The sequence below is a fragment of the Electrophorus electricus genome, chromosome 18 (genome assembly GCF_041902795.1).
Source record: "Electrophorus electricus isolate QZ-2024a chromosome 18, ASM4190279v1, whole genome shotgun sequence".
NCBI classification, from domain to species: domain Eukaryota; kingdom Metazoa; phylum Chordata; class Actinopteri; order Gymnotiformes; family Gymnotidae; genus Electrophorus; species Electrophorus electricus.
The window spans coordinates 15,295,925-15,304,866 of NC_137514.1; positions in this window are offsets into that span (position 1 = coordinate 15,295,925).

Genomic DNA, 8,942 nt, shown 5'->3' on the forward strand with positions numbered 1-8,942 from the left:
AGATTATAGGGGCAGGATTGTTGGGCCGCTAGATTATACCAAACAAACTATGACTGCATGTTCATTTATTGCAGGGCAAAGAAATTTACAATCCACACTACTCAGATTACTGATGATTTGTCAGCGTACTGCCTATTATACCACGGAGGGCCTAAAAAATCAGGTGGCTGAGCTCATGTAGACCAAAGCATTTTAAAGTGGTGAGTTTACACAACACTAAAATTGCTTATGCTAGTAAAATTCCTTTTAAGTGAGTTACTAATAAGGACATGGCTGAATTGTCATCCATATCTTAAAATATTCTGTCCTATGTCCCCCTCCCACACTCCATCCAATCTCATTTTCAGCATGTCATCCACATTTCCCTGTTGTCCTGGACATCTAGGACTAGAAACATTCATTCTTGCATTCACTCAAGGCCTCGATCACGCTTGAGCACATCTGCTGATTAGAAGCTGCCTCGACCTCCGAGCTGTAATATTGCTATACTTTCTTTTATGGTAAACCTCAGCAAGTTTTGTGAAACTTTTTATTGTTCCAGGTACGATGTCTACAAACCATATAGACACATGAAATAAACTGAGCCTTAGCAAAAGGCCATGACCTTACTCTTCTAGCGCCTCCAACAGCAACCCGCACCAAAACACATACACATTTTTATGTTTTCAAAACACCCAACCACCTCCCTGTTTCCTCACACTTTCCTGTTTATTTTTAAGCCTCAAAGGCTTTTGGGTCATTTAGATAACAGAGGGAGGGCTGAGAACGTTTCCTCTGTGATAGTTTTACATCTGCTTCTGTCCTATGAAACTTGACTATTTCACCTCAGGCATAATTTGGGTCTGTTCTTTTGAAAAAAACAAAAACAAAAACCAAACAAACAAAAAACTCCCTCGCACCCCACCACCCCCGCAAAAAAATCCAGATGGGTTTCTGTTCTGCGTTCCGTTCTCAACACTTTGCAATTCTTGTTTTCTCACGCAATAACTTTCCTTACAGTTTTGTGGATGAGATTGCACAAAAGACTGCAATACGAAGCAAATATAGGCAAGGCCAGGGATGTCATGCTTTTTGTTTTGCTAATCCAGTGAGTTTGAAACCAAATTTGTCAGCGTTCATGTGATGCTGGGTCAATGGGTCTGGGCGGTGCAGTGTTGACACAACTCTGTCTGTCTGCTGTCTGAGTTTGGCTGCATGAATCAGCAAAGAAGGCCTGAATAAACTGATGATCCCAAGTGAGTCAAAGGGGAGAGAGAGATAGAGAGAGAGAGAGAGCTAGATAGAGAGAGAGAAAGTAAACTGGAAAGTAAATTGCCAAGGATATGGAGAATCAGTACAGTGGGGAAAATAATTATTTGATCCCCTGCTGATTTTGTAAGTTTACCCCCTTACACAGACATGAACAGTCTATAATTTTCATGGTAGGTTTAACAAAGAGAGAATATCAGAATGTCAACAAATAAATAAAAACATTAAATAAAGGTTATACATTCATTTGTATTTGATTAAGTGAAATAAGTATTTGATCCTCAAGCAAAATGTGACTTAGTATTTGGTGGAGAAACCCTTTTTGGCCTACTCCTCTCTACAGACAGTCTCCAAATCCTGAAGGTTTCAAGGATGTCGCTTGGCAACTCGATGTTTGAGCTCCTTCCACAGCTTTTCTATGGGATTAAGGTCCGGAGACTGGGTAGGCCACTCCAGGATCTTAATGTGCTTCTTCTTAAGACACTCCTTTGTTGCCTTGGCCATATATTTTGGGTCATTGTCATGCTGTCATCCAAAACCCATCTTCAATGTTCTGGCTGAGGCCAGGAGGTTCTCATTCAAGATTGCACTGTACATGGCCCCGTTCATCAGCCCCTCAATGTGGTGAAGTCTTCCTGCTCCTCCCGTGTAATTCTGGGCGGACACCTCACCTTTCTCAGAATCATCCATACCCCGCAAGATGAGATCTTGCATGGAGCTCCAGAGTGAGGGCGATTGACTGCTATCTTGTATTTCTTCCATTTTTGAGTTATTGTGCCAACAGTGGTCTCTTTCTCACAATGCTTCTTGCTGGTGTTCTTGTAGCCCATTCCAACCTTGTGGAGGTCTACAATCTTGCCCCTGACATCCTTTGACAGCTCTTTGGTCTTGCACATGGTGGTCGAGAGGTTTGAAGAAGAGGAAGAAGAGACTGATTCTGTGATAGATGTCTTTTATACACATAATGAGATGAGATTAAGAGTACTTTCTTAAAGGGACAGGACTAATTTGTGTGCCTCATGGGCACATAACCAGTCGGTGGGGGTCAGATTTCTTGCTGGTTGGTAGGGGATCAAATACTTAAGTTACTTAAGTACTTAAGTCGCTCGTTTCAACAGGAGCTTGTTTTTTTTTTTATTTTTTTTTTTTATTCAAATATAAATTAATTTATAACCTTTATTTAATGTTTTTATTTTGGATTTCTTTGTTGATGTTCTATTTCTCTGCTGAAATAAACCTACCATGAAAATTATATACTGTTCATGTCTTTGTAAGGGGGTAAACTTACAAAATCAGTGGGGGACCAAGTAATTAATTTCCCCATCACCAACTTGTATGTGAATGAGCTTACAGGGCCTTGAAAAAGTATTCATACCCCTTGAACGTTTCCACATTTTTTCATGTTACAAATTTAAATGTATTTTATTTGGATTTTATGTGATAAAGGAACACAAAGTAGCAAGTAATTGTGAACTGAAATGAAAATTATACATGGTTTTCAAATTTGTTAATAAATAAAAATCTGGGAAGTGTGGCATGCATTTGAATACAGCCCCCTGTACTCATTTATCACATAAAATCTCAATTAAATACATTTAGGTTTGTAGGTGTAACATGAAAAAATGTGGAAAAGTTCAAGGGGTGTGAATAGTTTTTCAAGGCCCTGTAATTTACTTTAACTCATACCTCTGTGGACGCATGGACGTGCTTGGAAGGGCTTAGTTCCATTATGGGGAAAAGCCCTGAGACTGGCAGAGAGAAGAATAAGGAAGCTTCAAGCAAAACCAAGCCATGACAGGAACGCTTGCTGACCAGTGGAAGGAACAAGAGGAAGTCTTTTGGTGACTTTTGAATGAACACTTTTCTGCCTGTTTTGACCTTTATGTGTAAGCCCAATAATAACAGCACAGCTATGCCTGCTACCACAGGAAATGAGCTAGTTTGTCTGAGTCACTCGTTTCAACAGGAGCTTGGGTTTTGTTTTTTTTGCCAAGTGGGTGTGGCAGACAGGTGCTGATTCTTGGAAATTCTGCCTGTTGAATCTCAAAGCCGCAGCTCGGAGAAGGAGAATGCTTTTGAGATGATGCGGTTTTGATTGATGAAGAACAGGGCAGCGAGAGGCTCATGGTCATGTCATAATGTTTCTATAGCACTTACCACAGTGCATTTCAGTTGTGAAAACAGTGGATACTGTAAGAGGTGATGGGAAATAAGGAATAGTGCCTGTGTTTCTTTGAATGCTCTCTGGCTCTCTTGGGTGCTGTTCTCTTTTACTAATATACACAGTTGCACACATACATAAATATACACTATCTCTCTATACACACATACAGTCTGGTTTTGTTCCTGATCAAGCAGTCTGTGTCCTATGTAACACACACACACACACACACACACACACACACACACACAGAGAGAGAGAGAGAGAGAGAGAGAGAGAGAGAGAGAGAGAGAGAGAGAGAGAGAGAGAGAGAGAGAGACAGGGCCCCTGCCTGTCAGGTGTGGCAGGGTGTGACCTGCCTGGTGATTGAAAGAGGCTGTCTGGATTATAATCCTTGCATTATAATCCTTTCTTTGCATTCAAAATGTGGTCCCCAGTCAGAGATCAGTGTACATAACCTTTAATGTAATTTTATGCATCTTTTCTCTCTAAATGGGACCTATATCTACACACACACACATACAATCGGATGGTGCTTCCTTCTGATCCTCCTCCATGTTCAGTAAAATGGTGTTCGTGGTTGCGAAAACACGACTTTCCCACCATACGGGTGTAAATGGCATGTGAAGGGGACTGGCCGACTGGGCCTTGATCTCAGATGAGAGACTCCGCTCTGTGCCTACTCGCTTACAGCCCGCCAGCGACCCCATAAAATTAAGAAAGTTGTTAACCGAGTGCAATTCCAAAGTACTCAGGATATGGCGAGGGGCCAAGTTGTCAAGCCACGCACCACGCCTAACCATTGATCATTTCCACACTTGGAAGACAAGGAAACCACGCTCCAGATCAAACATGCAGCTGTGTCAAGTTCTTTTTTTTTCTTGATCATGATGATAAACAAATTTTGCTCTCCCCTCAACCTCTCTCTGCCCCTCCCACTTACTCTGACCCTCTCACCACTGTACACACCATGCCTTCAGCTATGGGGACCACATGCAGCACTTCAAAGTGCTGAAGGATGGACTGAGCCAGTACTTTGTACGAGGTGAGATGTTCACCTAGCTCAACCAGCTGGTGGAGTTCTATACAATCAACAGCATTGCCAAGGAGAGGACTGTTTTCCTGCGAGAACCGGAGTGGCTACTTACCGTGAGAACATGCGCACACACAGCCACACACTCTCACTTTTGTATTATGTTTTTTTTTTTTTTTTCCACTGACCCATGTATTACTGTTACACCTAAACCTGACCATAATTATTTAAGGATTCAATAACAAACACACACACACACACACACACACTCATGCTCATAAACTCTTGGCTGCCTAGAGCATTCCATGTGTTTAACATATACTTTTTTTGTTCTTTTTTGTACAGTAGAAAAACATTAAGACATGATTAGTTCTAAACGTAGAGAAAAAAACATATTAATAGAAATGTGTACTGGAGTTTACTTCATTTGCAGTAATGCAGTACAAAGCAATTGATGTGTCAAACATTTATTGATTTTATTTATAATCACTTATAGTTCTGAAGTTGAGATTCAGGAAGATTACAGATTCTTTAGGCATTAGCCTGCAAAGGTACTGAATAGATTTAAAAACTAGCCCATGTGTGGAGTCTTTGCATGATGCTTTTACCTGCATTAAGAAGTAGCCGGTACATGTCGTCTTTCCCACTGTTCTGTCGAATCTGTCTCACCATGCTTTTCTTTCCCAGAGGCCACAGCATGCGCACGCCCACCTTGACCTCACTCCACCCCACGTGAGCCAGCTGCAGTTCCTGAGAGGTGATGTCATCGAGCTGCTGGATCGCTCAGGTGCTATGTGCTGGAGTGGGCGGCACTGTTGGCGAGTGGGTGTGTTCCCACCTGTGTTCCCAGCCTGTGTATCACTAGCATGGTCCAGCAACAAGCTGTAAATATGTCAACTTTACAATTCTTAAGTCATGTTGGAACCCTGACCATGCACTGCACTTCCTGTAAGTCATACAACTACTCAATAAACGTGAAGCCTTGCAAAAAAATATCTGATACAGCTCAGTTCTGTTAATTAGAAACAAAATATTCATTATCAGCAACTGTGTTTCTGAAATATATCCAAGCATATAATCTTAATGAGTAATACATCATAATCATTTGATCAATATTCTTAAATAATAATATTAAAATAACATTTAAGTCATTTTACATAGTTTGAAAAAATAATCATGACTGCAATATTAGGATTTCTTCAGTTTGCTGATATAATCTACTGTATTCATAACATCCATTGTTATTTACACACAAAAATATTTATCTGTATTTTACATCAACTAGAAACAACTATCTTGTACCTACATTGTTTAATCATTCTATTAGGTATATCTATCTAAGAAGTGCATTTTATCAGTGTATAATTATACACCATTACCCATCTGCCTGCACGTAACATTTACTGACACTCTCTAACCTCTCATTGCCCAGTTCTTGATTTAAGGGCCACTACTGAGTGCTCCCATGAAGGAAGCGATGTTCAGTAAGGGATGTTTTTACTGTTTATATTACTGTAGTGCCTACATTGCTCTACAACTAAGATACTTCTTAGTGAAACAGCCAACACTCTGTAATGACTCAGATAATGCCAGATGCTCGCAGATGAAATGAGGCATGTTTTTAATCAGTAAGGGATAATCCAACACAGTAGTCAAAGTACAGGGAAGGCCCAGAATCAGAATCACAGAAGTAACAGTGTGCACCACAAGCAGAGTATAACCAGTTCAAGGTCAAAATCCAGAAAGACAATTTAATAATCTGGCAGACAAAACCAAATGGGACAGGCAAAAACAATTGTAATTGAACAAAGAACAGAAATACTGTAAGACAATCGTAAATAACGTTTATTCACTGATAGCTCAAGTGACGATACTTAGCAAAGTGTGTCTGTTAATGACAGGTATAAATAGGCAGTGGAAATAAGTAGCAGGTGATATCAATAGTCCGGTGATGATGAACGTGTGTATGGTTGGTGATTGGCTGGATGTTCTTTGTCATCAGAATGCTGGAAGTTGTAGTTATCTAAGGTGACGTAAACTGGTGGCGTGACAGATACGTAATTGTTATACTTAATCCCAATGTTCCGTTCTCCTTTTGCTTTGATAACAGCCCCAGTGAAAAAAGATTTAATCACAAATTTCATTGCTTTTAAGGAAGCTCATAATGCTTTCTTGTGAAAATGTAAGTGAAAAGTTCCTGGGTTTTTTTTCAAAAAAAAAAAAATGAAAAAATCATTGTAATAGGATTTTTGCATGTTCAGCCCTGTTGACCTACATGACATTTAAACGCAAATCTCTCAGATTACCACACTCATGGACAATCTTACATAAATGGACAAAACTGCGAACTTCATTGCTGTGAAATAGATATGAAAGCATTCCTGGGCATGTTCTGATGAGGACACTCAGTCTCACAAAGAATCGTATGATATACTGCTCAAAACAAGCTCTGGAAACAAGCCCCATCACATTGCTGTGAGACAGCATCTGGGTTGAAGATACTTAACACATTGTTTATTGCTTGTTGCCTGCCTATGTCATGAGAGAGATTTAATTTCATCTACTGCCCCAGGCTCAGTAACACCTATGAGGAATTAAAGGAACTAAATTAGATTGATAAGGCTGCTGAAAAGAAGAGGGTTCAGGTAAGCTGCTTTAGATAAGAGGAAAAAGTATGAGTTGGTTTCCCACACTGAGATACATCACAGACCTCAATCAGCTGGTGAATTCAGTGACACTTTACATGACCATATAACACTTTAAGACTACATAACACTTACATAAGCCCTACATACCACCTGAAACAAAAACATCACACATAAAGTAGCATAATCCTTTGTGAAGGCTAGTCCTGACAGCTGTCAACTGTCAATAAAACCTAGTTTTGTCAAAAAATACTCCTTTCTGATTGGCTGGCATATTCTCATATCTGTTATTTTCTTATATCTGGACACCTCTGATGTAAAAATTGTAGTCTATCGATGTGGTTTTCTATCCACTTTTTTTCTGTGCTCTTCGCTGTTTTCATGACTGTCGCAGATGCACTCATGCGGTACAGAGCAGCACAATTACAAAAAGAGGTTGGATTAAACTGATTACATGATCAGGTGTGGTTAGGCATGCCGCCTCAATATCTGGTCCGATTAACCGTGAGCTGGCGACAAAGCACAGTGACAACGGTAGAAAAAGAGCAGCGCAAACAAACATTTACGGATGAGAAAGCAGAAGTTCAGGGAAGTTCAGACAGCCACCAAGCCAAAATATATGGCACGTGAAGCAGCTCTCCCATATCCCATGACGATATTTACATAATTGGAATATGACAAATTGTCTAAATTATAGAAATGTTTGTGCGTTATGACATGCCAGCAGCCTGATTAACATGTAAAAGTCACGAAAAGTTTTTCTTTACAAATAATAATAATAATAAATCAGATTTATTAGTAAATGGGAAATGTGTAGTGAGGTGATGTGGTATGTCAAAATCTTGTTGTGAGAAAATCGATACATCTTTATGTACTTGAAGTGGGGAAAGTGCCGTGTTGCATTTTAAATGACACACCCCATGTTGCGGCGTGGATATCAAATAACACACCCCCATGTTGCGCCCCTCCACCCTTCTCATCGCAGGCAAATTTATTTATGTCCATCAAATTAACAAACGGCAGTAAATGTGAGTGTGCGTTACGAAATTAGCAAGTTTTGGTTTTATGCGGATTTAACGCCCCTTTTGGAACCACAAAATTAGACCCCATAGATTTTTGTTGACATAAGCTTGTGAAAACATATACACAATCAAAAGGACACAACATATCTATGGCTACTGACTTTGTAGCTCAGTGTATTGCAGATATATCAGAATCATGTAATCCTAATAAGGTGACAAGGCTTGACAAAATAGCAAACCGAAGTGAGCAGTTAAGAAGATACCCTGTATCTCCTGAACTTGGCACTTGGGGGTAATACATGGAATATGATATGAAAATGAAAACATGAAATGTGATATGAAAACTACTGTATAACACTGTTGTCTAGTCAAGGCTTTGACATGAACTGTCATAATCCTATAATGATGTGCATTTTCTCATAAAGTGAGTTTTATCTTGTTTTTTTTTATAAGATTTCTATTAATAACCCTGGTGATTCCATGACACTAATAGGTATGAGAAAGTGCATTTAACTCAAGGAGTTAACAGGAACATTATTGGAAAAGGAGTATCAGGGTGAAAGCCTTCACTATATACCTTTATACAATGGCTAGTACAAATATTGCTTTCTGATTGATAAGCACTTGTCTGTTATTTTCTTATACTTGGACACCTCTAGAAAGTTGGCTAAATAAAATGACAATGAGTTTGCAATTTTTATACACTGCCTGGCCAAAAAAATGGTCACACACTCTAATATTTTGTTGGACCGCCTTTAGCTTTGATTACAGCACGCATTCGCTGTGGCATTTGTTTCCACAAGCTTCTGAAATGTCAGAACATTTATTTCTGT